General features: G+C 43.1%; 1 long non-coding RNA gene across 2 annotated transcripts; it reads right to left on the bottom strand.

Moving 5' to 3' along the window:
• Positions 1–5,146: 5,146 nt before the first annotated feature.
• On the bottom strand, positions 5,147–25,878 carry LOC138737457 (uncharacterized). Of its 2 annotated transcripts, none has more exons than XR_011340936.1 (4): positions 25,787–25,878; positions 22,073–22,197; positions 16,443–16,577; positions 5,147–5,374 (listed from the first exon to the last, which is right to left on the bottom strand). It is a non-coding gene; the product is annotated as an uncharacterized lncRNA (long non-coding RNA). The 2 variants fall into 2 exon arrangements; XR_011340937.1 differs by lacking the exon at positions 5,147–5,374 and adding an exon at positions 9,899–10,740.
• Positions 25,879–27,088: the final 1,210 nt, after the last annotated feature.

Here is a 27,088-nt window from a genome sequence, read left to right as displayed (position 1 = left end):
AAACTCAGCAGGTCACTCAGCGGCCATAGGAATCAAAAGCTATATAACCAACGTTTAGAGCCTAAGCCCTTCGCCAGGTAAACCAAGCGATGAATGTAAGAGTTGGAACAGCAAACCAGAGTGTTTAAAAAGGAAAGTGAGAGCCTGGCCCTTATCAATTGCCTGGTAACACACACACCAATCCATTGAAATTTCTAATAGTCAGACACTGGATCACCAGACTTTAACTGAATATCCTCCATGTGGTGGGGGTTCTGTGAACAGGAAGGCCTCACTGCAAAACCTGGAGGAATTTTTTTAAATCCCCAAGGTGGGTTCCCTATGGTTTTAGACCCATTCTATCCATCATCGCAGAGGTCGACAGCATCGAGTCCACGCTGCTGAAGATCCAGCTGCGCTGGATGGGTCACGTCTCCAGAATGGAGGACCATCGCCTTCCCAATATCGTGTTATATGGCAAGCTCTCCACTGGCCACCGTGACAGAGGTGCACCAAAGAAAAGGTACAAGGACTGCCTAAAGAAATCTCTTGGTGCCTGCCACATTGACCACCGCCAGTGGGCTGATAACGCCTCAAACCGTGCATCTTGGCGCCTCACAGTTTGGCGGGCAGCAACCTCCTTTGAAGAAGACCGCAGAGCCCACCTCACTGACAAAAGGCAAAGGAGGAAAAACCCAACACCCAACCCCAACCAACCAATTTTCCCTTGCAACCGCTGCAATCGTGTCTGCCTGTCCCGCATCGGACTTGTCAGCCACAAACGAGCCTGCAGCTGACGTGGACTTTTTACCCCCTCCATAAATCTTCGTCCGCGAAGCCAAGCCAAAGAAAGAGAAAGAAGATCCATCATCGTCAAACTGAGTATGATTGCAGATCGAAACATCTCCCACCTGAAACGTTAACTCTGCTTCTCTTTGCGCAGATGCTGCCAGACCTGCAGAGTGTTTACAGCATGTTCAGTTGTTATTTCAGATTTCTAAGCATCTGCAACATTTTTTTTAAATTCGGTAAAATACTTGGTTTTGGTCTCCCCATGAAATAAGCTACTTACCAACAACCATGTGCAGTTATATAACAACATACTTTAATGTATCAGAGCATTTTAGCATTATTTAACAATGTTTGAGTGAATGTATGAATATTCACTGTCACATAACACAAATACAACTGCAGATGCAACAAAAGTCCAACTTGCTTCCTAGTTATGTAAAGCACTCAACATATAGTAACACAGGAGAAAAAAATGATAATATATAAGGAAGAGGGAAAGTAATCAATAATAGTAAATATTTACAGTTGGAAATAAATTGTAGTTCAAATCAATATGCCGATCAGCATCAGGTCAGTACAGAGGGTGATTAAAACTGCTGAGAAGATCACCAGGGTCTCCCTTCCCTCTATTGATGACATCCACAGGGAGCGGTGCTTCAAGAGGACTCAGAGAATCATCGGAGGACCCTTACTATTCAGCCCGCAGTATCTTTGAGACACTGCCTTCAAGGAAGAGGTACAGGAACATAAAAACCAGGACTGCCAGGCTGGGAAACTGCTTCTTCCCGCCGGCTGTTGAACAATCCTAGAAACCCGTAAATTAGTTTTATCTCTACTTATTTTGGATTGCTATGTCTATATGTTGTTTGTGTGTAGGGTTTACTGTATGTATGCACTATGGGGGACCGGAGCCACGCTGTTTCGTCAGGTTGTAAATGTATATGTATCATCAAATGACAATAGACTTGAACTTTAAAGCTCAAATTTCAAAATTCAGATTCTTGTTCCTGCAGGCCAGGCAGAATTTCTACTTAGCAGTAGCGCAACAAACTGTACTCAAGGAAAGGTACGGATACAAAAGAGAGAAATGTGAACAAATAGAACATGAAACACAGAAAATAGATATTCAATAATAAATAATGTCCAAACTAAGGCTTTAAGAGTCTCTGATTGAGTTTGTGGTTGAGGAGTCTGAAGATGGAGGGTAGCAACTGTTCCTGAACCTGATGGTACAAGTTGAATTTAGTGCAGACAGATCTTTGGTGGCCTTGAAGTGGTTTATGATAAGGGTATTGCAGAGAGGTTCAAGAGCAAGGTAGCTATTGGAAAACACTGTTCTTGAAATGGGAGGTGCCAGACCTCAGGCTTCTGCACCTACTGCCTGAAAGGAACGAAAAGAAGAGAGCATGGCCAAGGTGATGGGGGTCTCTTGGGATGATGGCAAGCTTCTCAAGGCAACTTTTCACATAAATGCTTTCAGTGGATGGGAGGTTGGTGCCCATGATGGACTTGGCGAGATTTGCCACTTTCAGACATTCAAGCTTCCATACCAGGCTGCAATGGTACCAGTCGTTATATGTTCCACAGTGCATCTCCAGATGTTCAATATTCAACAACCTGCCAAATCTCCTCAGACTCCTTGGAAGACAAAGTGTTGGCATGCCTTCTTCACAGTTACGTGCTCGACCCAGGAGAGGCCCTCCTATACGTAGACACCCATGTTTTTGAAGCAATTGACACTCTCTGCTGCCGTCCCGTCAACGAAGACAGATTTATTTCAAGCATCTTACAGCTGAAGGCCAAAAGATTGAACAGAGGTAGGTTTTAAAGAACACTTTCAATTTAAATGTAGACATACAGCATGGTAACAAGCCCATGTGCCCGTACCACCCAAATATACCAATTAACCTACAATCCCCTTATGCTTTGGGGGGTAGGAGGAAACCAGAGCACCTGGAGGAAGCCCACACAAGCACAGGGAGAATGTATAAACTCCTTACAGACAGCTCTGGATGTGGGCCCAGGTTGCTGGCGCTGTAATAGTGTTGCATTAACCGCTGTGGTAACCGTGATGCCCACAATTATAACTGAGGGAGGGTTATATGGGAAAATTGCATAGAACTAATTCTGTGGCAGCTGGCAGAGGTGGGTATTGCTTCCTTTAGAGGGTTATGGGGTAGGGTGGATTTGGTATTTTTTTTAAGGAATATATGGGTCAGCTCAACATCAAGGGATGAAGGGCCTGCACTGTGCTGTATCTTCTATCTTCTCTCTTATTGGCACCATCAAAATAACTTGCTTTTATGGAGCACCTTAATATAGGTACAAGATTAGGGGCAATCATTAAAAGTTGAAATGCACTGAAACTTGTTCCATGCAGAGGGTGGTGCATCTCCAGAATCCTCTGTCCCGAGGTTTGTGGAGTCTGGGAGAGTTAAAGAGGATGAAGACACAATTTGAAAAATTGGAGAATTGAGATTAATGGGGAAATGACGCAGAAGAGGAGTTGAGGCCAGCCATGGTCATATTTAATGGTGGGGCAGATCTGAAGAATGCCCTCTGCTCACACCATTTTCTCGTGGTCTTGGGTTTAGCGGGTGAAACTGGCACTCTGCAGGGGTCTATAAAGAAAAGATTACTCCAAACCACATTTGGAAGTATTAGGACGAACTCAATCAAACAAGTAGGTTGTATAGAGCATCATGAACATTGAGAGGTGGAGAAATTTAGGGAAGAAATTCCAGAGCAGAGGGTCTCAGCAGCTGAAAATTACTCATTAGTGTTCTGGAAGACAGAACAGAGAGCATAAAGAATGCAGAAATTTATAGGGTATAACAAAAATAGAGACAAGAAAGGTAATGGAAAATTTGAAAATAGACATATTAATTTTAAAGTAAAAACTCAATGCTGGAGAAACTGCAGATCAAACAGAGTCCTTTAGATAGCAAAGGTAAAAATACATAACCAACATTTGGGCTTGAGCCCTTCATCAAGGTATCGGAGAACGTCGGCAGGCATTCGAACAAAAGAGTTGGGGGGGGGAAGGTGTGGTTGCAAAAGCAGGTGATAGGTGGAGAAGGGAGAGAGGGAGGGGGGAAGGAGAGCTGGGGAGGGGGAAGGAGGGGAAGAGGAGAGCAGGTTAGCAGAAAACAAATGTTTATGCCATCTAGCTGGAGAGTGCCCAGACTAAAATATCAGGTGTTGTTCCTCAAATTTATGGGTGGTCTTGGTGGTACAGTACATGAGGCCACGGACAGGCAAGTGAGTATGGGTGTGTGACACAGAAATGAAATAGTTGGCTACTGGGAGGGCTCTGACACTGGTGTGGACACTGCTCAACGAAGCCATCTCCTAAACTGCACCCAAGTCCGAGGTAGAGAAGGTCAGTGTACTTTACATTAGCAAAGATAAAGATGCATAACCAATGTTCCAGGCTTAAGCCCTTCATCAAGGTACAGTTTAGACAAAATATGGGCAGGTGCTGTATGGCCTGCTGAGTTTCCCGCACATTGTGTCTGCATGGTGTCTGCAGACTTTTATGTCTTACTTAATACTAATGTTAAACATCATTATCAATTAAATATTGAGGAAAGCTTGTTAGGTCTTGAAGAGCATTGACTTCAGGTTTAGAGGGGTTCGGGGGGTGGGGTATAGCTCATTAATAATTATTTAACATAATATCTTATGGAGGCTCCTTGAAGTTGAACTTACTATTTGAATGGTGATTAAATGAACAAACTATTTTGTACTTTCACCTCATTCTTCTTTGCCTGTGTGCTACAACAGAGCTGATAACTTGTCTCATTTTTAGCATCACCGAAAGCCAACTTTGCATCTAGTGACTCCAACCAGGAGCTCCAAACAATTCTTCCCCAACTCCCCCAACACCATCCCACTCCGTATGAGAACTAACCTGGGATCCACAACATTCAGTAACAATGACTGCATTCTTTAAAATAAAAATTAGAATCTGCATACTTAAACACCACCAGCACCAAAATTTATGAAAATTAGTACAGTACTCAGCTTCTCCAATGGACCAGGAAGAAAGCAGATAATTGGAGAATAAATAATATAGGCCGCACTGTTATCCCATTTAATGAGTGCAATGGATTATGGGTAGACTTTTATCCTCTGCATTTCAACAATATTTCACTTTAACTGCCAAAAATCAGCAGATTTTTTAAGTCAGTCTTTTTAATCAGTCTTTTTTTAAGAAGCTACTTCAGAACAATATACATTGGTTTTGACAAGATTTAATTTGCTGGTGAGTTAAATAACAATAAGAAATACTTTGGCCTTTCCCCACCCCCCCCCTAAAATGCAGCCTTTTATTGTGACACATGTCACTAGGGTTTGGACTTGCCTTTCAATTTGGAGACGTGTCCTTGATTTTATTTGTGGGTGTTCAGCAGAATCAAGAGGTTTGACGATTAAATTAAATCCAGTTAAAAGATGTATTAACGTGCGTTCTCTCTCAAATGTGGCTAAATTGAAATTGGATATTGAAGCAGCATGGATCACATTCAAAATCATATCAACGGCAAGATTCTATTGTCATTTTCCAGATTGTCACATCATCACACAAACAAATGAGATTGATCTGTATAGGGACAAGCAATATTAAAATTGAATGGAAATGTTAACTGCATGGTTTATTGGTAACAAAAATATTACATTATTACTTTGTTCTTATCTGATCCAACAGTAAGAGGTAATTTGCAAACAAAAGAGACAATATACAAATCTACTTTATTGTGATTACTTGTCAAATGTTTCAATAAAATAAAGAAGGGAAAATAAGTTTGAACTGTACCGGGGATATTGGTTAATTGGGTGTAAATTGATCAGCACGGATTCGTGGGCTGAAATGGCCTGTTACTGTGCTGTATGTCTGATTTTTTTTTAAATTAAAGACCATACGATTTAAGAGCAGAAGTAGCCCATTTGGCCCATCGAGTCCACTCTGCCTTTGCCATTATAAGCTGACCCATCCTCCCACTCAGCCCCACACCCCTGCCATCTCTCCATAACCTCTAATACCCTGACAATGCACAAGGAAAGCAAATAAAATCAGTATTTCCTTTGTCCAGACTGACTTCCTCCAGTCTAGGAATTTGATCTTGCTTGGAAAGGTTTGGATGTGCTTAATATTGCCTTTGCACTCTTTTAAGTTTTGTCACACTCAATGACGAATAAACATTCCAGATTTCTAATCCAATCCTTCAAGGGAAATAATTGCTTTTTTAGGCCAACCTCTGTAATGAATTTGTGGTTTTATATTTCATCTTGGTGAACTGCTGGAGAGATCTCAATCTTCACAAATGCATATCGTGACATCTGGCTCTGAGTCAGCCAATTTTCATGCTAACACACTGGAAAAGGGAAGGAAATTGGGCAGGGAAAAGGGGAATGTCTCTCTAGAAAGCCCTAAGATGAATCAACAAAGTGAGGCTATTTGCAATGACACCTTGGCTAATACTACAAGCACATTGAATCCTAGAACACTGCAGCACAGAAACTGGCCCTTGCGCCCACCTTTACGGGCGGTATGGCTAGCATAGCGGTTAGCACAACACCTTTACAGCTTCAGCGATCGGGACCGGGGTTCAAATCCTGCGCTGTCTGTAAGGAATTTGTTCATTCTCCGTGTCTGCGTGGGTTTTTCCCAGGGAGCTCTGGTTTCCTCCGACCGTTCAAAACAAACCGGAGATGTAGGTTAATTGGGTGGCACGGACTTGTGGGCCAAAATGGCCTGTTATCATGCTGTATATTTTAATATTATTCTGCCTAGTCCCATTGACCTGCACCCAGATCATAGCCCTCCATACCCCTTCCGTCCATGTCCCAATCAAAATTTTTCTTAAATGCCAAAATCAAGCCCACATTCAACACTTCAGCTGTTAGCTCATTCCACTCTCACCACTTGCTTCGTGAAGTTCCCCCAAATGTTAAACATCTCACTTTTGCCCTTACCCCATGTCCCTCATTGCTTTTCTTACGAATTACGTGTGAATCAGCAGGCTCTTTAATAAGGTGGCTTTCCCTGTCGAGAGGAGTCGGCTCCATAGTGGTTTTCGCTGCCTCCTCTGCTTACGGCACCAGCGAGCAGGGTCAGGGTTCGAATCCCGCACTGTCTGTAAAGAGTTTGTACATTCTCTCTTGTGTCTGCGTGGGTTTTCCCCAGGGGTCCAGTTTCCTCCCACCCTTCAAAACTTTCCGGGGGTGTAGGTTAATTAGGTGTAAATTGGGCGGCAGGGACTCGTGGGCCAAAATGGCCTGTTACCGTGCTGTACATCGAACTTTTCAAAAAAACCTTCTTCTCTTTACACCTCCTTCAGAGACATCAACTGCAATGAACCAAATTTTCATTACCCTCTCTCGAGTAGTATCATCACCTTTTGAATCATTCAGTTTTTCTTGGTCTTCTTTGTTCTCCCCATTCTTCCCCCTTCTGTGCATTTAAATTTATAACTTACCCCACTCCTGGTGAAAGGTCACCAATCTATAATATTGCTCTGTTCCACCATCCTCTTTGTGAAAAACCTGCACCTCAGATCCCTTTTAAATCTTTCCCCACTCACCTTAAACCTGCAATTTAGACTCCCCTACACTGTGAAAAAGACCCAGCATACCTGCCCCTCATCATTTTATAAACTTCTATAAGATCACTCCTCAGCCTCCTGCACTCCAGGAAAAAAAAGACCCAGCATATCCAATCTCTCCTTTTCGGTCCTGAAGCAGTTTCACCCCAGAAAGTCTACTTTCTGTGGATGCTGCCTGACCTGCTGAGTTCCCCCAGCAGTTTCCTTTTTTAGCATCTGCAGGCTCTTGTCTCTTCTCATAACACTGGTCCTTCAGTCCAAACGATATCTTTGTGAATATGCTCTGCATCTTCTTGAACTTAATTGCACCTTTCCTATTGCCAGGATGACCAGCACTGAATGCAGTACTCCAAGGCAGCCATTCTCCACCCTTTTCCAGCTATGGACCCCACTCCTCCCCACCCCAGGACTCTGCTCAAAGTTAATTGGCCCCCATCCATGTGAAGCAGTCAAGTTTTGGTTCCTTCCATACTTCTCTCCTACATTAAAAAAAACATTAAAAATACTTATGTTAACATGAAATTTATGAAAACAATGCTTTTACTTAAATGTTCTGTGCCCACCCCAGGTCAGGACGCCATTGAGAATGGCTGTCTCAAGGAACAAATATTGTGGGATCTGTGGAAAGAAAATGGGAATGGGATGCATTGGGTCACCCTTTCCCAGAAGCAGCAGGGACTTGATGGGACAAATGGCTCTTGTCTGTGCAGTTTGGTTTGTTGATTTGATGACGAAAGAAAGGGATCTAATTAAAGGAAGAAGTGCAATGCTCTAAGTCCCTTGCCCCAGGTTAAAACGTGCTCCATCTATATTTCATTGTGAAGGAGGTAAAGACTTGTGCTGATTGTTTTCTAGAAAGACCTTGGAATTGTTTTGGTGGAGATCTGCCAATAATGAATAATGTAATCACATCAACCAGGGGCTTAATTTCTAAATTCATCTGAAAACATAATATGGATTCGCACTTGAGCTGGACGTGGGTTTTTTTAAAATCCTTTTACATTGAGTTACAGTGTGAGATAAACATCATGTAATAAATCCCCTCCCTACTTTTACCACCATTGATTTCAAAGAGCGTTCAACCTGATGCTACTGCAATCATTAGCTCCCCCTCTCCCACAGCCCTTTATGTTGAAACTATTTCTTATCTATGTTCATCTTTTTCCTTGAGAGGTGCAGGCTGTTTTCCATGTGATGAGTTTCCATAGAGACCAGCACAGTCAATCCTTCATGTGTGGGCCCTGGGTATCCATGAACTCTGCAGATCTCCCAGACCTGTCCCCAACCCAAGATTCCAATTCAGTTGGAATGTTAAACAGCAGAAACAAAAGTTAAATTCCATTGTTATGAAACATGCCAAAAATGTCCATTGCAACTCGACCTACCTTCATTCACTCTCCAATAAGTTCCCTTGCTGGCTCTTTGTAATGTCCTTAGACACAGGAGGAGGCCGTGACAGCCCTTCGTGTCCATGCTTTCTCGCAAGGTAATCACATTCCCCACAACCATTTCTTACACTCAATGAGAAACAAAAACACAATCTATGGAATTAAATTCAATGGCAAAGTCATGGTGGGGATGTCCAAAAAGGCACTTCCATACATCATTGGGCGTATTTAAGGTGGAGATTGATAGGTTCTTGATTCGCCAGGGCATCAAAGATTATAGGGAGAAGGCCGGGCAGTGGGAGTGAGTGGTAAAATGGATCCACTCATGATTGACTGGTGGGGCAGATTTGATGGGCTGAATAGGCTATTTCTGCTCCTATGTCTTATGGATTTGTGGTCTTATCATTTTAAAAGGCAATGAGAGAAGTCGTTGCCTTCTTTTCTGTTCTCTTGTGGTCCGGAAAGAATTGATCCATTGGCATCCAACGAGTCCTGAGATGGTTTTCTGGTCAGACTGTACAGACTCCACTGTGTTTGTGGCAGGTGCTGTTTGTCAGGGCTAGAAGTTACTTGGCTGGTTTGGGTTGTTGCTTGCACTGCAGAGTACCTCCCTTTGAACAGTCTAGTTAGGAACACCCATGATCTAGTGTCAGGTGGTACAATTTCCCACGAAGACTGAAAATATCACAGCTTGCCATTGATGGAGAAGTACTGCTGAAGTCCTCCTAGCTTGCCGGAAGGACACAACTTCTCTCTCTGGCCAGCACAGATCACACCCTCTTTAAACTGTTGCATGGGCCACAATATCAGTCAGTCAACCAAGGCAACCCGTAAATTGAAGAAGCAACACCTAGTAATCCGTCTGGGAACTCTCCAAATGGTTGGCAGTAATGTCAACTTCTCCAGATCTGCTAGCCAACTCCCCGTTCTCCTTCTTCCCCAACCCTCTGGCTTCTTTCCTCCAGCTCTCCACACCCCACCCCCCCCTGCTTCCCTCTCCATCCCCCCTGTTTGCTGGTGTGCCACCATCCCTTATCCACCAATTACCTCCTACCTGTGGGTCTGTGCTCCTCCCCCTGCCTCTCCCACTCACAGTTTTATTCAGGAACCTGCCGACATTTTGCTCATATCCTGATGAAGGGATCAAGCCCCAAAAAGTTGGTTATATGCTTTTATTTTTGCTATATAAAGTTCATAATTGGACCCACTGAGCTTCTCCAGCTCATGTTTTTACTTCAGACACAGCATCTGCAGACTTTTGTGTTTTACTTCAGTCAGTCTGACGCCAGGCTGACTGAAACCTTGCCTCTGTTCAGAAGTCTCCCGGGAGAAGCAATCTCTAGCATGTCAGAGAAGTTAAATGAATAGTAAAGGATGAAAAACTTACAGGACTGATATTCTGTGATCTATAGTCAAAGGGAGAACATGCAAACTCCACAAAGACAGCACTGGAAGTCAAGATTGAACTTGGATGGCTAAAGAGGTGAGTCAATGCAATGCCACTGTGCCCTTGAACTTTGCTGCTTTCATATTTTTAAATCTCCACGGTTGCAGGGACAGATGATCAATTCCAAGGTCAAACATTCAAGGTTCCTTTTATTATCAAGTAATAAAATGTTAACAATGTAATATACTTTAACTTCTGCCCGCCGTAAGCCAAAGAGTCACCATTAGTGTCACCCAGTTCCCCTTACAGTACGAGAAAAAGTTAAGCTAAAGAGAGTCCATTCAGAGTCGCTGAGTGTCTGTGGATTTGCCTCCAGTTCTCCCACAGCCTTTGCAACTGTACAGACTCCAGTTCACTTTGTGGTTGCCCATTGGCAGCTATTGCTTCTGGCACACTCCACCAGAGTCCAGGTTTGACTGCTACTTGCCATCAATAATCTGGAACTTCATTTCATTGGGCCATAATGAAGAAGAAGATAGTGGCCTTGTTATCTGCTCCAATGGGCCCAAGCTGAGGAATACCTGAGTTACTGAAAATCAGATCAAAAGCCAAAAACACATTTTTGTTTACATATGTCATTATAAACTATTTCATTTTCATTTTGGGGTATAGATTTAGATTTATTTATTTATTATTTGATAGAAAATAGATGCAGGGGAAAGGCCATTCAGCCCATCAAGTCTGTGCCACCAATCAATAAGATTAGGGCTGATCATGAGACCTCAGTACCCCATTCCTGCTTTCTCACCATACCCCTTGATCCCTTGAGCCATAAGGGCCATAATCAATTCTCTTTTGAATACATGTAATGAACTGGCCTCAACAATGATCCGTGGTGAAACATGAAAGTCTGCAGATGCTGTGATTGCAGTAAAAATACAGAAATGTTGGAGAAACTTTGCAGGTCTCACAGCATCCATAGAAGGTAAAGATATAGAATGGACGTTTCGGTCTTCAAGGACATGCTGAATCCCTACAGCATTTTGTGTTTTAACTGTGGTAAAAAAAACTTATTGACTTAGCCCATTAAAAATATTCATCAAACATTTCCTATTGAAAGATTCATCAGACACTTAATGAGGAATGTAAAAACAAGCAGGACAGCTTGTCTGCTTTCTACTGAATAAATATGAACTTGTAACTGTTGAAATTTAGAGCTTTGTTGGTGGTTTATTCTACTGCATGTTCTCCATTTCATGTTAATAAACTTTTGAAGTGATTCTTGAAATCTCATCTCAGTTAATTTTTGCGACAGGGACATGGGACGAGTGGCACCTCTTTATGTGCCTTCGCTGGCAAACAAAAACAAACAAATATTGTCTATTTATGTACATGATAATGAAGGAACTTTGACCCTTGAACTTGCCATTTTATCTGCCCTCCGTATTTTGTTCTCAGTGATTGCTGATCCCGTGATGTGTCTGCTACTCAAGAGCGTTACAGTTGCACAGGAGTTCAGTTTCCACAACAGCATGTCAGAGCCATTACCTATGCAATTAGTTAGCTGACGTCAAGTAACCGCAACTTCTCCAGTATTTTAATGCAAAATTGAGAAATATTAACTCAAATTAAGAGTATAATCTCAGAAACAAGTAGCAATGGCAGGAGGAACAGTGGTTACGGGGATTGAGACAGCTGAGATCATTTCATCAGAGAAGGCGATATGTCCCTTGACCACTCGTTGTCTCCGAATGGACTTTCTTTTCTCTATTTCTTTTTTTAAACAAGAATGTGGCAATTCTTTCCTAGCCTTTAGAATGGCATGCTAAAGAAAGCCGTTCTCAGTACAGGTAAAGACTTAAAGTCTCCGAGACATATAAACCAGAGAGGACGAGACAGGTTAGATGCAGAAAGAATGTTGGGGACGTCCAGAACAAGGGGTCACAGTCGAAGGTGAAGGGGGAAGTAATTTAGGATGGAGATGAGGATTGCTTAAATTCAGCTTGCTTGTAAAAGTCAAGTATCCCATCCTGCCACAGTCCCCACCAATAAAAGAAAGAGAATCAAATTCATCCCTTCAGAGACCCCATTGTGTTCTCCGTAGGGCCCTCCAGTCTGTACCAGCAGTGAACACGCACTCAAGGCATCTGAGTTGTCCTCCTTGACCGCTGGTTCCAAATCCCCAATACAATTACAAAGCTGATAATGCCCTTTGCTGCAACAGGTGTATAGGAAAACGCATCTCAGGATGTACTCCGACAATAAATTTGAACTTTGAACTTTGTGAGCCCTGCTCGCCATTCCATTAAACAGCACCAAGCTGCATCAATGTGCAGATGTAATGAGGTAAATGTACATTTACTCTCACCAAACTCTAACTAAAGTAAAAATTTCCTCGAACCAATTTTTGAACACTTGTTGATCTTCCAACAGACTTTGTTGCTTTGTTTGGACTTTGGTTCTCTATTTGAACACAAGGTTTCTATTCCTTTGTCAGACCTGCTCGGATGTGGTCCTTCGTGGCCTGAAGTAAAAACACACAAGAATGCTGGAGGAACTCAGCCGGTCTCACAGTGTCCATAGGAGGTAAAAATGTATAATTGACATTTCTAGCCTGAGGTCAGTATAAGCAAAAAACAGGGAGATGTCTGAATAAAGATGGAGAGAGAAGGGGACAAGAAGGGGAGGGGGAGGAGTCCAGACCAAAAGGTCTTCACGCCCTGGAGTCTGACCTGCTTCTGACTCCTGACAGAGCCTAAGGAGTGAAGTTGGTTAGAGTTTCATCTCTAGTAGAGATCATTGGACTGACTTAAACCCTTGGGATTTTGTCACCGAATTCAACCACATTTCCTCCATCCCGCTTGTGAGTGAGCTAATTGCTGGATGGCACACAATACAACATGCTTGCTATTCTTGAAATTGCATTTCTTCTGATGAGTGTGGCTGCACCATTTTTGACATTATTGTTTTTGTTCAATTCTAGATGGCAAATTTGGTTGAAGAAAGAGGAAACATGTTCTCAATCTTTTCCTCATTAAGAACTCTGTGGGTGTGTACCTCTGAGGCTACACAGAGCTATGTCATACATTATCAAATCATTTATAGGGTGATGGTTCCTGCTGTTCTGGATACTCCACTAACACCTGCTTCTTGAGCTCTTCCTAGCCCTCTTTAACTGATCTCACAATTGCTTTATTTCAAGCCAGAATGAAACCAAGCAACAAGCATTCCAAGCTATAAAGTTTGCAAACAATGTGCATCAAAACTGCTGGCTACCAGCAAAATCAACCTCTTCAGGTCAACATAGCATGCGCACACAGACCTGGTAATGTCAATAATCTCATAATCCACTTAGAGAGAGACAATCAATCAGGACCAGGCACTGCCACTGTCTCCCTCCCCATCACAGAAAGGGTCCGGACTAGAAATGACCATTGTCTTTTCATGTCCGTGATTGCAAAGGAGATTTCTGGTTGTTTATGTTTGGTAGGTGCTGCATTTGCTTACCAAAGATTTGAGGTCAAATGTTCAGCTGCTGCTTTAATGCTGACCATTCCTATGTGTTTAGCAAGAAGTACAACCTAAGTCTTTTCTCTCAGACTGGAAGGTATAATCACAAGGCTGGAGAAACTCAGCAGGTCAAACGGTGCACTTCATAGAGTAAAGATGAAGATACATAACAAATATTTCAGGCTTGAGCCCTTTATCAAGATGAAGATGGTGCGCACTCACAGAGGCCACGGAGCGGAGTCACAGAGCGGAGTCCAGCTGCCCAGTTCGACTACTGTTGGCTCCATACAAGCTTTAAGTGGCCTGGAAATGGAGCTGACGATGTTTTTACTTAAAAAATACTGCAATCGCGGGTTCTGCACCTAAGATGGCAGCACCCATAAAAGGTTACAGACTCCAGGGAAGCAGAGGACTGGCACGAGACACAAGAAAACAGAGAGACCAACCCCTGTTTGAGAAGGAGAATCAGAGAAGATGACCCATCGGACGGTGACCACAGCGGCAGGCCTGCGTTTGAAGAACACACAGAAGGCAGGGTGTTGGTGACTTGAGGTGAGAAACCCATGTAGGCTGTGGGTTGCAGGTGACTGTGGTCGAGGGATACACACTGTGCTGTGGATTGCTGGAGAATGGCTCAAGATGGGCAGAAGAGGCAGCCAGTATTGGAACTGGGACACGAGAGGGTGCCAAGGGTGGTGAAGGGTTCCCGATTACGTCAGAGGTTCGAATATGGAGCCTGGGCTGCTGATGGTTTGGACTTGACCTCTGTGTCGCTGCAGGGGATGCAGGAGCACTGGAGGCGAATCCACGGACACTCTCTTTTGCTTCTCTTTCTCTGACGGTAAGAGCCACTTCAGGTGAATCTGGCTCCCTTTAAGCAGATGAAAATAAATTTTGTGTAATATTGCACTGTTTTTCTTACCTGACAATAAATTAAATATTGAACCTTGATCATTCCCTGGTGCAACTTGATGCCCACATTCCACCACAATTCACTGTGATAATTCTTCTCCACCCAGACTACATTAAGTATTCCTTTGTTTATCGTGGACCACTTGTAGCCAACCCACGTGGTAACAGTGGTGGGCATGCAGGGGTGCTGGTGAGATCAAGCCCATTTCCAGAGCACCGATGGGCTTTTTATTGTAGTTTAGGCCGGGCATTTTCATCTGGCGGCCCCAATTTGCACGTGCAGGGAGAGGAGGGGTTCTGGCCACTACCTCACCCACCCTGTGGCACCCACCCCAGGGATCACTGACAATAAACCTGCAGCCCACAGATGACAGGTTGAGAAAAATTCCCAAGACCTGTGTAAATCTCTTCGAACGTGCTTTCTGTCAGTATTCTCTGGGTGAACTTGCTGGAGGAAGTGCGGAGATTCAGCACTGAACAGACTGCAGCACCAGTGATTCACACATTTCGTTTTTAACAAACATTTCAATGTTCTTGCCACCAAGTGTAATGTTTTCAGAATACGTTGAGACCACAGAAAGAGCACAGTCAAAAAAGATCATTGCAACACAGCACACTCTCTATTTACACTTTGAGTGTCTAATCTCTTGGTGTAAGATAAATGTCTGTTTAACTGTGACTTTGAGTGAGAAGCAGACACTGTTGTCTCACAGAATGCTAACACAAACACTAACAAGGATACAGACCAAACACCAGATTTGAGCTTGCATAGAAGCCTGAATCCTGAGAGAAATCCCTTCCTGTACTTCACTACCTTCCCCTCAAAGTTTCAGACTCAGGCCCCTCATTGCACCATCGATTGTTGGAGGTATGGTGGACAGCGAGAAAGCCTTTCAAGCCTTGAAGAAACATCTGGACCAGCTGGAAAAATGGGCTGTAAATCGGCAGATGGAGTTTAATGTAGTCAAGTATGAGGTGTCGCATTTTGAAAGGACAAAGGTCAGTGGTAGGGTACTGAGGAGTGTAGTAGAACAGTGGGATCTGCAAGTTCAGATACATCATTCCCTGAAGGTGGTATCACAGGTAGATAGGTTTATAAAGCAAGTTTTTGGTTCATTGGTCTTCAATTAGTATTGACTATATGAGTTGGGAGTTGTGGTAAAGTTGTATATGACGCTAATGAGGTCAAATTTGGAGTTTTGTGTGCCATTTGGGTCACCTAACTACAGGAAATATCAATAAAATTGAAAGAGTGCAGAGAAAATTCACTAAGAAGTTGCCAGGGAACTGAGTTGAGGAACTGAGTTAGAGGGAAAGGATAAACAGGTTAGGACTTTATTCTCTGGAGTGTCAGAGAATGAAAGAAGATTTGATCGAGGATTACAAAATTATGATATGTATAGATAGAGTAATTGCAAGTAGGCTTTTTCCACTGAGGATAAGTGAGATACAAATCAGAGGCCATGGGTTAAGTGTGAAAAGGAAAATGTTTAAAGGGAACATAAGGGAGAATTACTTCATAAAGGGAGTATTGGGAGAGTGGAACAAGCTACCAGCTGAAGTAATGAATATGGGCTCATTTTTAACATTTATGAAAAATTTGGGCAGGTACATGGAGTATGGAAGAATATGGACTGGGTGCAGGTCAGTGGAACAAGACAAAATGATATTGCGGCACAGACTAGAAGGGCCAAAGGGCCAGTTTTCCTGTGCTGTCATATTCTATAGTTCTATTGAATTATTACTTACACTCAAAATGCAGCTTAATTTTTTGATGACTCCCCTTTGTGAGATGTTCAAATCCTGTCATGGCAGCTGGGGATGTTAAAATTCATAGATAAATAAAGTGAAATATAAAAATAGTCTCACCAAAGGTCTGAGAAACTGCTGGATTTTGATTCAAAGCCCATTTGCTTCATTAATGAATTTTCAGGTTCGAAGAGCTTCTGCTAGAACTTGGTCTGGTTGATCTCAGACCCCTGGCCTCAAGCAATGTTCTTGATTCTGAAATGGTCCAAGAATTATTTAGTTCAGGGAATAATGAATATTAATCATCTGCTGTCAATAATACCCAGATCTCCAGAATGAATGAAAACTAAAATGAAGGTATAATGGTCTTTCTTTCTTTCCTTCTTTCTTTCTTTACTTTTTGTTCTCCATTTTCCATTTCTCTTTTCTCTCTATTTCTCTCTCTTGCTTTCTCCCTTTCCTCCTTTCTCTCTGTCTCTCTCTCTCTTTGTTTCACTTCCTTTCTCCTTCTCTCTCTCTTTCATTCTTTCTTACTTCCTTTCTTATTTTCTTTTCCTTTTTTCTCATTCACCGTCCTTTTAAAATGAATCGAGGCTGAGCAGGGAGTCCATTAAAGGGAATTGGCTCCATTTCCCTTTGCTGCCTGAGATCTGTGCCCTCACCCTGCCTGCTGTCTGCACTGTCACCCTGCTCTCTTATCGTGGCAGACCCACCCCCCGCACACAGCTGTTGAGGACAGCGATCCATTGTCCCTGCTGCAGTCAAGTGTAAAATTGGGGTATTGAGCGAATTCACTCCAGAGACCCGTCATCCTTTACTGAGGATAGATAGGTCTTGACAGTCACAGTGTTAACATTAACTGCTGAGATAGGACATGACTATTATATGCTGCTCAACAAAAAATCGCAATGAACAACATGCCATGCGTGTCAGGAAACTACCATTTGCTATTTATTATGAACTGGCAGAATGGGCTTATAGACCGAGAACTGTATGAGGCACAAAGAGATAAAAAGCTTCACTCTGCTATTGGTGGCACTGTCAGCTCTGTATACAGCTGTTGCCTTTCCATTTCATTACCAGATAGAGAGAGGAACCAACTGATGTTCATTTCTACTTTATATTACGAAACGATCTCTTCCATCCAGATTAAAATATTTCTTAATTCACACACCTGCATATGGCATTTCAGCTGACTGTAAAATTCCGTGTGGAACAGAATAACATCATTTGGAATGTACCATTCAGTACATTGCATCTGTTCTGGTGCTTTTGAACAGACCTTCATCAACTAAACTGTTCACTCGCCCTGATCTTAGGGTCCCCATTTAAAACCCACCTTTGAATAAATCATTTCCCATTGCTTACTTCACCATTTTACTGAAGTTTGCCAGTGATTGGGTTGCTCCTGGTTTCCTTAGACTGGGGAGGGGAGACCCATGCAGTGATCCCCACAGAACAAGAGAGTGTGCTTGGATCTCAGTTGATGATGGATGACTTGTCTCATCATTGACTGACTTTGATATCCCCATGGTAACAATAGCCCATCGTTCCCAACTGTTTAAGGTATTAGGGCAAAGGGAACAGTCCTTCAATTAGCAAAGAATTTGTGAGAGGAGGGGGAGGAGGAGAGAGAAGAGGAGGGGAGGGGGAAGAGAGAGGGAGAGGAGGGGAGGAGGCAAGGGGAGAGATGGGAAGAGGAGGAGGAGGAGGAGGAGAGGAGGAAAAGGGGAGGAGGAGGATTGAGGAGGTGGGGTGCGGAGAGGTGAGGTGAAGAGAGGGAGGAGGAGGATTGAGTAGGAGGGGTGGGGAGAGTTGAGGAGAGGAGGAAAAGGATGAGAAGAAGAATGAGGAGATGTGGAAAGGAGAGGGAGGAGAGGAGAGGAGGAGAGGAGAGGGTTGAGAATAGGACTGAGGAGGAGGAAAGAGGAATGGAGTGGAGATGTGTGGAGAGGAGAGAGAGGAGGGAAGAAGAGAGGTGAGGAAAGGAGAGAACAATTTAGAATAGCCCGAACCTCTTTGGGATGTGGGAAGAAACTGGAAGTCCCAGCGGAAACAGTGGGGGGTCACAGCAAGAGCACGCAAACCCACACAAACAACACCCAAAGCCAGGATGAAATCCTACTGGCAACACCACTGTGCCCGTCATGCAAGATAATGAAAAATCAAGACATTTGAAACCAGAAGTGCATGAGGGATGGCAGATGTTGGAATCTGGAGCAACACGCAATCTGATGGACAAACTCAGAGGATCATCCAGTGTCAGTTGGAGAAAAAGAATCATCTTGATAAAGGGTTTCTATTCAAAACATTAACCATTCACGCTCTCCCACTGATGCTGCTTGACCTGCTGAGTTCCTTACACCAATTGTGTCTTGCTGCAGGACATTTGAATCCTGTTTTGAGGAAGCCAGTGGAATTTTGCACCTGTAATGCACAAATACTGCAGCTGCAAGACAATTAATTTAACCACATGTGTTCATGACAATAAACCTGATTCTGATTCTCGTTCTGTAGTTGAGGATGATATATCTCTCTGTATATCTGCTGCCTGACCAATTGAGATTTACCCATGGCCTCCGTTTCTCTTTTGTTGTGACCGTGACTGTATTTTACCTCAGTGTCATATGAAGGACAAGCAGAAGGTCACAGATCTCACCCTACGAAGAGCCAGGATATTGTGGACAAACATTTATAGGCCAGCTTGGTCCACCGGGCATTTTCTGTACAATCTAAATGAGGGTTTGAAGCCTGTGAATGTCTTGGTCATAACCTTGGAGTGAATTAGCCTAAAGTCTTAATTTGAGTGGAAGGCATGCTCATAATTTAAACCAAGGTTAGAGGGCATTATCACCCCCTTCTTCCCCTTGCTAAAAGTGACAGGACATTTGAAAAATATGGCCCTGGTTTATTAAAATTCAAGTCAAATTTCATTCTAATGAAGATTTCCACATTTACCATCTGTAACACAAGGGGAATATAAATTATCAAGGAGCACTTACCTATGAACTTCTCAGAGAAAATCTTACGCTGTTGACAATAAGCTTTTTTTCTGAATTTAAAGAACTGAATAGAATCTCCGTAGACTCCAGAATCGGAATTTATTGTCATGAACCTGTATTGAAATTTGTTGTTTTGCAGCATTACAGCGCAAATATTGCAATAAATTACATTTTAAAAAGAAATAAATAGTGCAAGAAAATAGGAGAAAGTGAGGTCATGTCTATGGTTCATTGTCCATTCAGAAATCTGATAGCAGAGGGGAATAAGCTGTCCTTGTACTGCAGAGTGTTTGTCTTCAGGCTCCTGTATCTTTCAGCAGAGTGAAGAGGGCATGACTTGGGTGGTGGATGTCCTTGAGGATAGAGGCTGCTTTCTTGACACTGCCTCTTGTAGATGTCCTCAATTGAGTGAAGATGAATGCCCGTGATTTCGATGACTGAGTTAACAACCCTCTGGAGTTTTTTTCTGTCCTGTACATTGGACCTCCGCACCAGACAGTGATGCAACAACCGGACAGAATGGTCTCCGGGGAACACCTGTAGAAATTTTTGAGAGTCTTTGGTGACGTACCAAATAGAAACTGGGAGAAATTTGTGATTTTGGATATTAAGGAGAAAAAAAGACATGAGGTCAGTGTAGGAAAGTGGCACTGAGGGTTAATTACAGGTTCAATGGTGTAATGAGGGCCATACATACGATCCCATTGAAGTTGGATCTCCCGCTGTGAAAAGATGGTGCCCTCACATTGTTTTTAACCATACTGTTGTTGTTGCCTAAGCATCAGACCGGAAGTTAATACGGAGGATCATTAAAGCCACTGAAAAGATCACTGGGGTCTCCCATTCCTCAACTGACAACATTCACTGGGGACATTGCTTCAAATAGGATTCAAAGAATTTCCATCCATTACACAGGATCTTTGACTTAATACCATCAAGAAGCAGATGCAGGAGCATCAAAATTAGGACTGACAGGCTGGGAATAGCTTTTTCCTGCACGCTGTTAGATTGACCAATGGTATCTGGTAACCAAGTAGATAATTCCAGAATAGTTATATATGTTTATTTTAAATCTTATATGTGACTATTATGTAATGTGTATTGTGCGTGGGGTGCAGGTGAGGTCTGGACCTGATGTCCTGCTCACCAGGGTAAGTGCACACATAATGCATTGCCTCTCCTTTCTCGGTGTAACAATCGCCGCGTGGCCACTGTTTGGCTTGCCAGGCAGGAGGTTACTGCAAGTGGCCTTTCCTACATTATGGCACCCGTAGCAGCAACTTCCCATTGGTGTCCACCCGTTTTTACTGAGTTTGCGACATCATGGCATGACCAAGTGTCCGGCAGCATTACTGGATGATTAGCCTCAGTTTGCAGCCAGCCTAAGAGAAGGGAAACTCTGATTTCAAATATGGGCAGATGAGGTTCATTAGCCTTGTCAGGCCATCCATCTAGGAGAAGGACACTCCAGCATAAGACCTACAGCCTGAGGACCTGGCTGTCACCGTCCCAGCGTGGCAGATAAATCCTGGTTGTAAAGGGTGGGGCCAGTACTGCGCACACTGCACTCCACCTAAAAAAATCCATTGTACAGGCTCAAGGAAATGCCCATGCCTATGATCCTTCTTGGATCTTCGTTCGCGAAGCCAACCCATAAATGAGCATTGTGTGCGTATGTGCATGCACTGTGGTGCAGAGAAACAGTTTTGTTTGGTTGCATATGTACTGTCAGATGATACTAAACTTGAGCTTGAATTTATTTGTTCCGATTGTGCTGCCTAATCTATGAGTTACCTTGCCTGGATAGCATACAAAACAGAGCTTTTTACTGTACCTGTATCACTACACTTGAAACATCTCTTTCAGTTTTGTACTAACTGCAAATGTGAATATATTTTATCTACCTTTTCATAATTTGTTTTTTGATTCATGGCCTCGTGAATTGTCAAACCGAGGCCACCCTCAAATTGGAGGACTAACACCTCATGTTCTGTCTGGACAGTCTTGAAAATGATGGCCTCAACTTCTCTAGTTTCCGTTACACCACCCCCCTGCCTCTTTCTCTCTCTCTCTCCCTCCCTTTCTCCATCCCCCTGTCTCCTTTCCTCTGGCTCTCCACCCTCTTCCCTTTCCATTCAGAGAGATGCCCCCCCTTGGATTTTTTTTTCTTTTCTGCCCTCTCAACCACATCCGCCAATCACCTCTTGCCTGTGCACATCTCCCCCTGCCCCTCCCCCTACCATTTTATTCAGTCACCTGCCGGCTTTTTGCTCAAACCCCAAAGAATTGCTCAGGCTCGAAATGTTGGTCATGTTACTTTATATTTGCTGCATAAAGAACACGGCGTGACTTGCAGAGTTTCTCCAGCATTTTTGTGTAAACTGCAATCATAGTGTGTCAAGAGATTTTCTTTAACTCCATAAGAACTTTGGTGCATTGTACTTATGTATATGATAATAAACATATACATAATTAAAGGTATAATGTCAGTGAAACCACCGCTTTTCATTATTAGATGCTAGATATCCCCACTGCCATCAGGCTCCTGAAGGAACCCTGCAACAGTGAGTGATCTCATGCTGACCTTCCTGGGTACAAATTGACCTTTAGTTTTGTTGTCATTCCAAACTCTAATTCTGCTCTTATTCTTCTACCCTTTCGTCTGTATGTATGTTAGAGTTAACCTATTAAGACTGCTCACAAAAGAACCTGGTATAATGTTACAGATAAATTTATCCAGTGACTCACTTGAACTCATGGCATTCTCTGGATTTCTTGGCACGTTCGAAGGTGAACATCAAAAATACCGCAGGTGCTGAACGTCTGAAATAAAATCAGCGAGTGCTGCAAACACTCTACAAATTAGGTGGCACCTGTGGAAAGAGAATCTGAGTTAATCTTTTACACAAAGTATCTCTATTGATACCACCTGCTGCGCGTTTCAACATTTTTTTGCTTTTATTTCAAAGATGCAGAGTTTTGCGTGAGTGCCTCACGGTCAGTGGTTTGACACTGGACTCAGCAGCAAAGGGAAACTGAGATTAATTCGCTGTCACTTACAAACGCACCAGAGTGATCTCTGACAGATCCAAGGAAGTGCAAAGGTTCCTTTGCCATCAATTTCAATGGTGGGAATAACACAAAGAGGCCGGCGCTCCACAATTGGCAGATCTGAACTTGACTAGGGTGTCCTTAAGCCCTAGAATTCCTTATCACCTTGTTGGATACCTCTCTTCCTCTAAGATGCTCTTTGCCCATAGTTTGGACTCCAGGTGTTGTTCTCTAGTAAAACCCCTTTTATTGATAATGCTCTTATTTTAGCATCTTGCTGAAATTAAAGGCACTGTATTAATGAATTTGTTGTTAATGTGGCAAGACTCACATGTTATAGTTGTCTATTTACAACACCTAATAGCCTGAATAAGTCTGGGATTGTCAGATCTTGGAAGCTAAGCAGGCACAGGACTGGTCAGTACTAGGAGGGGAGATCCCTTTAGGAACACCAGGTGCAGTTGGCTCTTGTGAGGGGCGCTGGACAAAGTGGTGACTCTTATGGCAGACAAAAATCAAAGAACCTCATGCATGTTACATTCTAAATGCAGCGTTGCATGACCGTAATGGAACCTTTAACTTCCCTTTACTATTTATAGAGCAGGTGCTGGAGAAACTCAATAGGGCCAAGCAGCATCTGCAGGAAGTGAAGGGTAACCAATGTTTCGGACTTGAGCCCTTTGTCAAGATATGAGCAAAAAGCAGGCAGACTGCTGAATAAAAAAAAAAGGGGAGGAGAGAACAAAACCCCAAAACTCTTTGAGTGCAACCGTTCTCCTTAACTTGAATTCTTCTAGTGAGGACTCCTGGTTATGGAGGTCTCTGTCAACCCTTGATAGTGAGAGTTGTTGTTCCATTCTTCACAACCAATGATCATGCAGATTGGTATAAAAATATGCCACATTTGAATTAGAATTTAGAAATTATCGTCATGAACATGTCAGGAAATGTGTTGTTTTGTGACAGGTGCAAATATTAAAGCTGTAAATTATATTTTAAAAATAAATAATTTTTGGAGAAAATGAGGTGGTGTCTGTGGTTCATTGTCCATTCAGAAATCTGATGGCGGAGGGGAAGAAGCTGCTTTTGTATCACTGGGTTTTAATCTTCAGGCTTCTGTACTTCTTTCCTGATGGTAGCAGTGAGAGGAGGGCATGGCCTGGGTGGTGACGTCTTAGGATAGAGAATGCTTTCTTAAGGCACTGCCTTTTGTAAATGTCTTTGATTGGGTGAAGACTGGTGCCTGTGATGTCACAACTCTCTGTACTTGTATTTGCACTATATTTACATAACCGTGAAATAAGATTGGTTGAGCAACTTGAGGCAGAGAAGGCTAGAGACCAAATGGGTTTAATGTTGATGAGTACAGTAGTTGCCAAGGATGTGGTAGGTCTGCTTATGTGCTGTTTTACTCTATGACTCCTTGAAAATACCGAGGCAGTTTGATTGGCAGGTGAGATGAGAAGGTTCAGGGTGGAATGGAGCACAAAGCCTGGTATACTCAAGACAGACACTTCATTCTATCCAATTAATGATTTTTACCATAGGCCAGTGGTTTTCAAACTTTTTCTTTCCTCTCACATACCACCTTAAGCAATCCCTTACTAATCACAGAGCACCAATGGCATAGCATATTCTTAAGGTGGTATATGAGAGGAAATAAAAAGTCTGAAAACCATTGCCTTAGACCATAAGAAATAGGAGCGGAATTAGGCCATTCAGCCCATCGTCCATTCCATCATGGCTAATTTCCTTACCATTTCAACATCATTCTCCTACCTTCTCCCCCATAACCCTTGATTCCCTTCCTGATCAAGAACCTATCTCATTGGCTTTAAACATCCCCAATGATGGCCTCCACAGCTGTCCTCAGCAATGAATTCCACAGATTCACCACCATCTGGGTAAAGAAATTACTGTTCATCTTTGTTGTAATGGGATGCTTTTCTGAGGCTGTGACCTCTGGAACCAAACTCCCACACCACATCCTCTCCATGTCTTCTCTATCCAGGCCTTTTCAGTAATCGATCGGCTGCACAATGTACATTTGCACCAAAATTCTTGCTTGCTTCAGCCAAACAGGTACTTGGTGAAAAACACCTATAAATTATTGTATATTGGGCAAAGCTTTACCGCATGCAGGAGTTACTTGTTTCCGTCATGGAATCATTCAAATGCTCTGTTTCACATTAAGGCCTCAGAGAAGGTACAGTTCAAAAGAAAAAAACATAGAAATGCTGGAGGAACTCAGCCAGAAGTAAAATACAAAAATCTGTAGACACCGCTGAAGTAAAAATAGAATGGTGGAGAAACTCAGCAGGTCAAACAGTGCCTTGATCATACGTTGATGAAGGGCTCAAGCCTGAAATATTGGATGTGTATTTTTACCTTTGCTATCTATGTAAAGGGCACTGTTTGACCTGTTGAGTTTCTCCAGCATCGCGTTGGAGCTGAGCATGTCTCACAGCAAACTTAGGAGTTAGAGTAATTCATCTTTACTTCCTAAGGACACTATGAAATCTGCTTGGTTCTTCCAGCATTTCTGTCTTTTCACTACAATCACATTGTCTGTAGACTTTTGTGTTTGACTCCTCAGTCTAAAAGGAAGCCATTGTAAGTACAATAAATGTAAGGTGACAGAAATTCAGCAGGGATGGAACCCTCAGGCGATATCTGCCTGAATGCCCACTGTTATAAGGAACATGGTCCAGCTCCCCAACAACCTACCCAGCTGAACAAATGTCTGCTCCCACAACAAATGCTGATCCCCACCAGTGACTATTCTGTCCCTTTAATGCAGTGGTTTTCAAACTGCCTCCCTAAACTCACATTCCACCTTAAGTATTTCCTATGCCATAGGTGCTCTGTGATTAGTAAGGGATTACTTAAGGTGGTATGTGAGTTGAAAAATAAATGATAGGCTTCTCTTTCTTTTAATCATAGGGTCAGGGATGTGATACAGTCTGCAGCTCCAGGGGGAAAAACAGACAGGGAAGGGTTAAAGCCGGGAGCAGATGGATGTGCAGCCCCTCTCACAGCCCATTCCCCATGGTCGGGACAGAGCTCACGGAGGACAAGGGGACTGCCAGGTGGCGTCAGCACCTCCCAGCCAGCTGAATGCCTCTGACCATCTGACAGAGCTCCACTGCCTACCCGCCTGCAGGAAAATACAGAGTCCCAGGCCGAGCTGAATCCTTCACTCTCACCAGCTTCGCCCTGAATATCCCATCAGCAGAAGAAACAACTCTCAAAGGAGACACCACGACCTCCAGGAGAGAGAGACTGGGGAACGGAGCAGGGAGAGAAAGAAGGAGGTTTCAGACTTTCAGTGACATAAAAACGTAATGCCAGAGAAACTCAGCTGGTCAAACAATGAACTTTATGTAGCAAAGATAAAGAATCATAACCAACGTTTTGGGGTTGAGCCCTTCATCAAGACTTCCAGTAACCACAGTTTTGCTTCAGTGACAGAGCCCTGGCAGAGTTAGATGTAGACAGGATTATGATGCCCTCACATTTCAACAGCTTTCATCACAATGTTTTCCAAACAATGAAGTTTAAAATTGCTTAAATTTTATTTTGTCACAAAACCTAGTAGTGACAAGGTCTCTTCTCGGGGGTGGGGGGGGGGGGGGGGGGAGACTAACAGGTGTCTCTAGCATTCGTGTAATGAGCACAATTACAGAATGCAGGATTACAATAAAAAGTAAGATCAATTAGTACCAAGCAAGGGCAGTACAAGAGCACTGATATGGGGTTTATTCAGGAGCCTGATGGCTGCAGGGAAGAAGCTGTCTGTAAGCTTTTTTTCACACTTGGAGCCATATTCCTGATGGGAGGGGAGAGATGAGAGTGTGTCTAGGGTGTGAGGAATCTTTCAGTTTATTGGCTGCCTTTCCTGGGCAATGGGAGGTGTAGATGAAGACATTTTGATTGTTTACTGTAAACCGTTCAAATTGTGTTGTGTTCAGAAATGTAGGTATTAAATTTTAATTTTTTTAAAATGTTAAATTACATTTAGAGCATAGTAGAAGCAGCACATTTGGTGTACCGGTTAGCGCAACACCTTTACAGTGCCAGCGTAAAGGTCGTTAATGCTCTGTCGTTAATGAGTTTGTATGTTCTCCCCGTGTCTGCATGGGTTTTCCCCGGAGGCTCTGGTTTGCTTCCACTGTTCAAAATGTACCTGGGCTGTAGGTTAATTGGGTATAAATTGGTCGGCATGGGCTCGTGGGCCAAAATGCCCTGTTACCGTGCTGTATGTCTAAATTTAAAATTTAAGAAGCTGATTCCGGCCGTTTAAACCCGTGCCTCTCAATTACACCCAAATTAACCTATAACCCCGTACAATTTGAAAGGTGAGAGGACACTGAGGAAAACCCACGCAGACACGGGGAGAACGCACAAACTCCTGACAGACAGTGATGGATTTGAACCTGGGTCATTGGCGCTGTAACAGTGTCATGCTAACTGCTGTACTACCTGTACCATAGAAGAGGACCATTTGCTAGGCAAGTAACAGCTACCATAAAAATCAACCTCGCAAATGCATTGCTGCCCCTTTTTGGGACATAAAAGCATATTTTATAAAATATTAGCAGGAAGGTCATAGAGCGTTCCAGCATGGAAACAGGCTCTTCGGACCACTGTCCACGTCCAACCACTGGCAACCCCTTTAACCTACTTCTACACTCATCCCATTTGATTCTCCCC

The sequence above is a fragment of the Narcine bancroftii genome, chromosome 6 (genome assembly GCF_036971445.1).
Source record: "Narcine bancroftii isolate sNarBan1 chromosome 6, sNarBan1.hap1, whole genome shotgun sequence".
In the NCBI taxonomy this organism is placed as follows: Eukaryota; Metazoa; Chordata; class Chondrichthyes; order Torpediniformes; family Narcinidae; genus Narcine; species Narcine bancroftii.
This window is presented reverse-complemented; position numbering and strand designations above follow the sequence as displayed.